Here is a 9,583-nt window from a genome sequence, read left to right as displayed (position 1 = left end):
ATTTGCTCTGCCTTTGGAAATGTTGACAGTATCAACGAAACGCATTTTTTATCGTCAGCCCCATGATAAAACTGTAAAATGAACTTTGTGGAGTTAACTTCCTTTTTAAGTGAAGAAGAAGAACACAAGACATATAGAGGAGATTATATATATATATATATATATATATATATATATATATATATATATATATATATATATATATATATATATATATATATATATATATATATATAGGATGGTATAGGCATGTGGAAGCACTCATTCATGTCCCCCCTCCTTCCTCTCTTGCCCAACCACTTGGACTAAACGGTATAGAGCGACGATCTCGCTTCATGCAGGTCGACGTTCAATCCCCGACCGTCCACGTGGTTGGGCACAATACCCCCCGTCCCATCCCAAATCCATATTCTGAACCCTTCCAAGTGATATATAGACTTAATATCTTAGTACTGTCTCCTGGTTATTCCTCTCCCCCCCCCTCTTCTCCCCACCACCCCCTAAAAAAATTGCCAGAATTAACAACCGATAAAAATCCTAAACCAATTTCAGTGCTCTTGCAGGTAAATATTTAGCCTGCAATGATTGCTTCCGGCAACAATTTTGTGATGCTGCTGGCTTTAATCCGGCGCTTTCAAAGGCGGCGGAGAGTAGGGAGGGGGGTGCTGGCCCCGGATGTGGTACTGAGAGGGGGGGGGTGTAGGGGGCGGGGCCGCTGATTTGGACCCGGAAGTGGACTGAGAGGGGAGAGGGGAGGGGGAGGTCTGGAGCGGGAGGCTGGTGGATATTCATGGGAGGGGCCGGGGGGCGGGATAGAATGGGATAGCGAGATTGGCTAGAGAGTTCGGACCATGTTTACTTGGAACGGGATATTGAATATTAGAAAACGGAATGAGTTGGTACTTGTATAGAACGGGTGGGACCCTGTATAGGACCTTCAGGGATCCGGTATAGGACATGAAAGGGGTGGGGGGAGGGGGGAAGAAGAATCCGGTATGACGGGTGGCTTCAAGTATAGGATAGGTGGAAGCCGGAATACGCCGGATGGAACCGGGAATAGGATCCTCCTGAGGGATCACAAGGGGATGAACAGAGATGAGACCAAAGTGATAGGGGGGGATAGGGGGTGGACTGATGAGGACATGGGGGGGGGGGCGAGTTCCCGCCACAGGTAACGACAGTTGGCAGTGGGGGTGGGAGCAGGCGGACCCCGAGAGAGGTCAAATATTAACAAACAAAGCCCTCAGCCCGCGCTGCAGTTGAGAGTGTGGCCTTTGTTATGACGAACGAGCGCCGGGTGACACAAAAAATGCTCTAATTGACACACTCATGAGTGCTTTCTGCCCAGTTTCCTGAATGTAGTGCGTGCATGTGTGTGTGTGTGTGTGTGTGTGTGTGTGTGTGTGTGTGTGTGTGTGTGTGTGTGTGTGTGTGTGTGTGTGTGTGTGTGTGTGTGTGTGTGTGTGTGTGTGTGTGTGTGTGTGTGTGTGTGTGTGTGTGTGTGTGTGTGTTCATTGATGAAGGGCATGTGTGTATATGTGTCCGTGTGTGTGTGCGTTGTTGAGGGGTATGTTTATTAAGTGTAAAGGTGCTTTACAAATCTTTTGGGTGTGAATAGTGTTTACACCGCCTCTCTTGGTAAGTGTGTGTGTTGTATCAGCGATGGTGGCTACGTAGGCTCCAATAATGTATATACCTGTACGTATGAATAATCCAGAATCCCAGAGACCTGGTCGACGACCGGGCCGGGGAGGCCGCTGAGCCCAGAAATCAGCTCAAGGTAACCTCAAGGTATGTACAAATGATTGTGTGTTGATATTCATATCTTCAATTTTCCCTATCTGAGCACTCTTAGTTATCGCAATAAAAAAGAAACTTGGTAACAGTCGAAAACATTCCTGGCATATGAGTTTGTTAAAAAATAAACATACTATTGGCCACTATTTAAAACTTAGAAATCGAGAGAAATCGAAATCATATTCGATTTCTTAGAAATCTGGTATCATTTTCATTCGACAATATCCGAACCGAAACGTTCTATACGTAAGGAAATGCCTCACGAGCACAGTATCTGCGAGCATATGGATAATATCTCTTACCGTCGGTTCAGGCTGTGATTTGTCTGTGATACTTAGTGAAGTATTAGTGATTGGATGGACGTATCCCGGGAAGACCAAACTGAGTTACAAGATGGAATCAATGTCCATATGTTAAGGCTTGTTATAATTGAAATCTGTGTGTAAGCCTGTCAGTAAATAGAGATATAAATATTTTACAGACATAATTAATTTTTCTATTAATTAATAGATGGAAAAATTAACAGATAGATAATTAATTTTCTCTCTATTAATTAATAGATAGAAAATTAATTAATAGAAAGAACATTAATTAATAGATAGCTATTTAATATACAGATTTATAATTAATAGATCTGATGATGGAGTGTATTCTCCGAAACGTTATTTAAAAAAAAAATAAAAAGTAAAAAAGTAAAGTCAAAACGGAAAAAGTTAAAGGAAATGTATTTTCGTCAATATACGTTTGTGTATAAGTATAAGAATATCGCTTTGTATTGAAAGCTCAAAGCCACCGGAAGGGTCAGAAGGTTAAGGAAAAACTTTTTTTCTGAAGATGAAAAACTCTTAAAGGCATCTCAACCGATATTTCTCAATTTACCAGAATTGAATCTGTGAGACTCGGATGTGTGGGGGAAGTAAAAGTTACGAAGGTTAAGGAAGTCAGTTAAGGGTAAAGAAGGTGGTAAAGATTGACAAGGTGATGATGGGTATGGAAGGTAGTGATGAAGGGAACACTTCCCCATCCCCCGCCAACCCCCTCAACCACTTGGGCTGGACGGTAGAGAGACGGTCTCGCTTAATGCAGGTCGGCGTTCAATCCCCGACCGTCCAAGTAAGTGGTTGGGTACCATTTCCTTCCTCCGTTCCATCCCAAATCCTTATCCTGATCCCTTACAAGTGCTATATAGTCGGTTATATAGGCGCTTTCCCCCTGATAGTTCTCTTCCCTTTCTCAACACTCTCCATCCTCCCCCACACTCCCACACACTCCTCCACACTTTCTCACACTCCCTCACAAACCTCCCACACCCCTCTCACACCCCCCCCCCCACTTCCCCCACCCCCCACACTCCCAACACTCCCCCACACACCCCCACACTCCCCCACACCCCTCCCTCACACTCTCAACACTCCCCCACTCACCCCCACACTCCCCCACATACCCCCACACTCCCCCACACACCCCCATACTCCCCCACACTCCCCCACACTCCCTAGAGCTCCTGCTCCAGTTTTTATAATCGGACACCAGTGTCTGCTGTGAACTGCCGAGACTCATCACCTTTAATGGAAAATCAATATCGTTTGCTGTTGCTGGCTTGCAACGCGGATAGGAAGTCTGGTGTTGCTGGCTTGCACCACGAGAGGGTCTGAGGTCAGAGAGTCAGGTGTTGCTGGCTTGCAACACGAGAGGGTCTGAGGTCAGAGAGTCAGGTGTTGCTGGCTTGCAACACGAGAGGGTCTGAGGTCAGAGAGTCAGGTGTTGCTGGCTTGCAACACGAGAGGGTCTGAGGTCAGAGAGTCAGGTGTTGCTGGCTTGCAATACGAGAGGGTCTGAGGTCAGAGAGTCAGGTGTTGCTGGCTTGCAACACGAGGGGGTCTGAGGTCAGAGAGTCAGGTGTTGCTGGCTTGCAACACGAGAGGGTCTGAGGTCAGAGAGTCAGGTGTTGCTGGCTTGCAACACGAGGGGGTCTGAGGTCAGAGAGTCAGGTGTTGCTGGCTTGCAACACGAGAGGATCAGAGGTCAGAGAGTCAGGTGTTGCTGGCTTGCAACACGAGAGGATCTGAGGTCAGAGAGTCAGATATGGAACAATTATGTCTGTGATGTTTTTCATTTATGAAATGTTGGAAGTTGTGTAAATATCACTATTTTCATGGAGGTGAGAGTTTGAGTGTGTTTATTTACTATTTGTGCCTGCATGATCGAGTTGTTAGCTCCTGGACCCCGCCTTTCCGTCTGTTCTCCAATGCACACCTTTGTAAATGAACAATAATGATTCTATGTAAAGAACACGTCGACCACTTTATGTAGGGCAGACGTAACTCTGTGTCTCTATGTATTTATGTCCGTTTGATTAGCATTTTAAAAGCACTACAATCACCTTCTGTGGTTAATTGTTCAATAAATCCCTGAACTATATGTTTAACAGATCTCTCATTATGTCCATTGAGGACAGAAGAAAATGTATATATGCTGCTTAGCATTGTAAATGTGTGGCCACATCTGTGGTAGAAAAAAAAATGCACTGACTCCCGACCAATTTTCCTATATGATACACGCTACGTACATTTCTAACTCACAAACACACACACACACGCACATGTGTACTCACCTAGTTGAACTCATTTGTGTACCTATTTGTTGTACCTTTGTGTGCTTGCTGGGGGTTGAGTTCTGGCTCTTTGGTCCCACCTTTCAACTGTCAATCAACTGGTGTATAGATTAGTAAGTCTAATGAGCTCCATCAAATCTTCATTTGAAACTGTGTATGGAGTCAGCCTCCACCACATTTCTGCCTAATGCAGTCCATCTATTAACTACTCTGACACGGAAAAAGTTCTTTCTAACGTCCCTGTGGCTCATCTGGGTACTCAGTTACCACCTGTGTCCCCTTGTTCGCGTACCACCGAATCATCTATACCTTCATCAGAAACAGTACAGGTGCAACGACTGAGCCCTGCTGGACTCCACTGGTGACGCCTCGCCAATCTGAGGCCTCACCCTTCCAGTGACTCGCTGCCTTCTGTTACTTAGGTACTCTATTATCCAACGAAGTACTTTCCCTTTCACTCCTGCCTGCATCTCCAGCTTTTGCAATAGTCTCTGGTGTGGTACTATGTCAAAGGCTTTCCGGCAATCTAAAAATATTCAGTATGCCCACCCCACTCTTTCTTGCCCGATTCTTGTTATCTGATCGTAGAATTCAATTAATCCTGTGAGGCATGACTTGCTATCCCTGAACCCATGGTGATGCTGTGTTACAAAGATCCTTCGCTATAGATGTTCCACTAGCTTTTTTCGCACAATCTTCTCCATCAACTTGCATGGTATGCAGGTTAGGGACACTTGCCTGTAGTTCAGTGCCTACTGTCAATCCCCTTTCTTGTATATCGGGACTACATATGCCGTGTGTGTGTGTGTGTGTGTGTGTGTGTGTGTGTGTGTGTGTGTGTGTGTGTGTGTGTGTGTGTGTGTGTGTGTGTGTGTGTGTGTGTGTGTGTACTCATCTACTTGTACTCACCTATTTGTGCTTGCGGGGGATGAGCTTTGGCTCTTTGGTCCCGCCTCTCAACTGTCAATCAACTGGTGTACAGATTGTGTGTGTGTGTGTGTGTGTGTATGTGTGTGTGTGTGTGTATGTGTGTGTGTGGGGGGGGGGTGGTTAGTGTGTGTGTATTCACCTAGTTGTACTTGCGGGGGTTGAGCTCTGCTCTTTCGGCCCGCCTCTCAACTGTCAATCAACTGTTTACTAACTACTTTTTTTGTTTTTTTTCCACACCATTTCACACACACACCCCAGGAAGCAGCCCGTGACAGCTGACTAACTCCCAGGTACCTATTTACTGCTAGGTAACAGGGGCATTCAGGGTGAAAGAAACTTTGCCCATTTGTTTCTGCCTGGTGCGGGAATCGAACCCGCGCCACAGAATTACGAGTCCTGTGCGCTATCCACCAGGCTACCAGGCCCCCCCTCTGTGTGTGTGTGTGTGTGTATGTATATATTATATAAATATATATATATATATATATATATATATATATATATAAAATTGCACAATTGAGATTAACATCTGATGCATCGTCACGAAAAAGATTTTTATCTTATGTGGAATACAAAATACAGTTAATAAATATTTGAAATACAGATAACATTGGGTTGTGTGTCAGAGTGTAGTGAAAGGCGTTAATGAAAGTTCGGTTTTGGTGTCGATATTTCGTTAGTTGTTGACGGCGAGGGAATGTTAAAGTGAATAGGCCAAGAGAAATGTGTGTATGTGTGTGTGTGTGTGTGTGTGTGTGTGTGTGTGTGTGTGTGTGTGTGTGTGTGTGTGTGTGTGTGTGTGTGTGTGTGTGTGTGTGTGTGTGTGTGTGTGTGTGTGTGTGTGTGTGCTCACCTAATTGTGCTCACCTAATTGTGCTTGCGGGGGTTGAGCTCTGGCTCTTTGGTCCCGCCTATCACCTGTCAGTCAACTGATGTACAGATTCCTGAGCCTAATGGGCTCTATCATATCTACACTTGAAACTGTGTATGGATTCAGCCTCCACCACATCACTTCTTAATGCATTCCAATTGTCAACTACTCAAACACTAAAATAATTCTTTCTAATGTCTCAATGGGTCCTTTGGGCACTCAATCTCCAACTGTGTCCCTCTCGTCCGTGTACCCCTTGTGTTAAATAGTCTGACTTTATCTACCCTATCAATTCCTTTGGGAATCTTGTATGGGGTGATCATGTCTCCCATAACTCTTCTGTCTTCCAGCGACGTCAGGTTTAATTCCTGTGCGTGTATGTAATGTGTATTCTTGGAGTTTGCCTTGTTTAACAACAGGTGGCAACAGGTGGTGCTGTCCCTTTCAGCAAAGTATAAAAGTCTTAAGCCCAGCACCATTCAGCATATATATGAAAAGTCATTGCTAATATAGGGTTTCCGGAAGGATTGCAGACATCGTGGGATATGTAGATGTGTCCCGATAAAAGCCCCCTTACCCTTGTAAAAATGAAAGCAATTTGTCAGGGACCTCACTGCAATGTCATTTCCAAGAAAACATTAAGTTCTGCACTAATTATAGGAGGAAAAAGAAACAACTTAAAATAGCAAGATCAATCAGTAAGGTTTCTGGAAGAACTTCACCTGCTTGAGCACTCACGTGCGTTGATGCTTGCAATGATGCCAGCTGCCTTGGAGGAAGAGCCATGTAAGATTCAAACACTATGAGATGCCAGAGAACAAGTCCAACATGTTATTCTCAAGAATTGAGATATATCCTATATATCTATAGGAAATTAATTGAAATGCAGGAAATAAATCAAAATCTACACTGATGGACCTGCTAATGCTACTAATGGTAGAGCTGAAGCAGCATACACTGTAATCAGAAATAATGCCATACAAAACGAAAATGAAAAGGGGCGAGTATTGAGAACCATCCCTTCTCAACGCAAGCAGAGCACACTGCTATTTCTATAAGCATTAAGGATATCTAGAAAGAAGCATAAGGGTCTCAGTGATCTGCTGACTCCAGAGCGGCACTGAAAAGTCTCAAAAGAAGGTCAGGCAGAAAACAAAGAGAAATAGTTTCTGAAATCAAGAGAGGGATGAAAGTGATGTCGAACTAGGGAACAATTGTCAAGTTCCTATGGATTACAAGTTCCTATCAAGTTGACACCTGTGGAAAGGAATGAGCAGGTGTGCTGGTTGCTGAAGGAAGACCATATTGAATACTTCAACCCGTAAAACTCATTTACAAATCAAGGACCTCATCAAACATCACATGACAAAGACAGCCAAGGAAAGGAGAATAGAAGATTAATTCAATGTATCTATACGCTGGAACAATGAAGTCACAGCCGACAACCTCATTAGTTATAGACGTAAAGTAGATCGCCGAAGGAAGGGAAATCCGTAATGGCAAGAATTCGTTTGTGATACAAGTAACAATAAAGATCCGAGATGAATACAACAATTGAGGATCAAACTTTCAGAATAATTTGTAGCGTCAAGGACATCGTCTGAACCACTATCTGAGAGATTGTGCCAATTTAAGAGCCACTAGAAATATGTGTTGTTTAATCAACCCCACATTGTTTGGGTTAGGAAAGCACTTTTTGTCAAATACACTTCTCTTAAAAGGTTCCCCCCCCCCCCTTCTCCACTTTGCACTCGCAAGATAACGTAAATTTGACTGTTGTAATATGTTATTCTCTTGTTTTACAGTCTGTTAACTTTACACAGTTAAGTAAGTCCCAGCTGCGTCTTGATACAAGTGACAGGATGAACAACCAAACGGGTTTTCTTCCTATTGAGTGGATGCTGTACATGCTGCTATGGCGGTTTTTCACACACAGGAAGTGACGATGCCCAATAAACTATCCCCCTTTGCAAAATAAAACAAAACGTTCCGGTTTTGTCCGAATGACGAAGCACTGGCTTTGGCTTCCAATTATTACGCAGGAAACTCTTCTTCACTCCATGAGACAAGAACGAGAATGAGCTTCATTTTAAATTTCAAATTTGCCTGCTTATGTTACTCTTAGTTAACACAAATGCCACGAAATTATTAATGTTTTTGCTTGTTTCGAAGTGGGAACGAAGCGATAAGAAAACGGACACGTCAGTTTTGGCGTAAACATCCGCCACGTGGTCCAGGAATTTGGCGCGAGTTTTAAACAAAGATAAACGGGTTGGGATGATTGTGTCTCCTCAGGTTATTCACTATTTAATAAAAAATAGACAAAGTATTTTATATAAGAAAATAAGCAAACGATGCCATCGCTCATGTAATTTCAAAGCAAAACTCCTTCCGGACAAAATCTGAAATCTGTAAAAAGCAATGCCGAAATCATCTGAAACTCGTCACTGGAAACTAATACCGTTAAAAAAATATTAAAACCAGACAAAACTCTTAAAAAAAATCGGAAAACTGAAATTGAAATCTGGCACTGAAGCTAAAACTGAAATTAAAACCAGGAGCTGTAACTGAAACCTGGAACTGAAATAGGAAACTGAAACCTGAAACTGAAACTTTGAGCGGAATCTAAAACCAGGAACTGAGAGTGAGACATGACACTGAAAATGAAACCTGGAATTGAAACCTGGATCTGAAACTGAAATCAGGAACTTTACTTGAAACCTATAACAAGAACCGAAATCCGAAACCAAAAATGAAACCTGCCTCCGAAGATAACGCCTATCAAGACTAACTGATAATCGCAGATATTCTAAACACCTCATATCTCGGAGTGTTCAAGAGAACTGTCATGATTCACTTCGTTGGATTCCTTAATGCGGAGATATTTTAATTCAATCGAACACTACATCTTTCAAGACGGTCACAGAACAATCACGCAATTGTCATTTCGTTGAGTAATAATGAGTATAGAATCTCTCCTTACTCACCAACAGCGTGTCAGTAGCTCCTGAAGAAGGTCACCGACGGAAGAGCCCGCACGGATATTGCTTGGGGATGCTGGGAGAGGCAGACTTTATCTGTAGTGAGGAAGAGGTTGACGCCGGAGCTGGTTGGGCCTGGGCTTGTGTCGGTGGCAGCAGCTCTGGCTGTACTGATGGAGACGCACCTGTGCTTGCTAGCTTCACTCGGCTGCCTTCCTCCTCTTCCTGCTCTCTTTCTTTCTCTCTCTCTCTCTTTTTCTCTCCCACGCCGCTAGATCGTCATTCACAGATGCGGCCGTGAGGTCACCTACACCTCACTCACTCTCCCTCCACGTGATCACCCCCCTCTTGCTCTCTTCTCATTCCCCTCCCTCCCTCCCACTCTCCTTC

At 43.8% G+C, this 9,583-nt stretch overlaps 1 protein-coding gene across 1 annotated transcript in view; it reads right to left on the bottom strand.

Moving 5' to 3' along the window:
* The window catches only part of LOC138352428 (kin of IRRE-like protein 2), a gene marked incomplete at its 3' end in the record, with an annotated part of 61,730 nt that extends 52,379 nt beyond the window's left edge, over window positions 1-9,351 (bottom strand). Inside the window, 1 exon segment of the mRNA XM_069304920.1 lies at window positions 9,200-9,351.
* Between the last annotated feature and the right edge of the window lie 232 nt (window positions 9,352-9,583).

Source organism: Procambarus clarkii, chromosome 5, assembly GCF_040958095.1.
Source record: "Procambarus clarkii isolate CNS0578487 chromosome 5, FALCON_Pclarkii_2.0, whole genome shotgun sequence".
NCBI classification, from domain to species: Eukaryota; Metazoa; Arthropoda; class Malacostraca; order Decapoda; family Cambaridae; genus Procambarus; species Procambarus clarkii.
The sequence above is the reverse complement of the archived record's forward strand: the minus strand, read 5'-3'. Positions and strand labels throughout refer to the sequence as shown.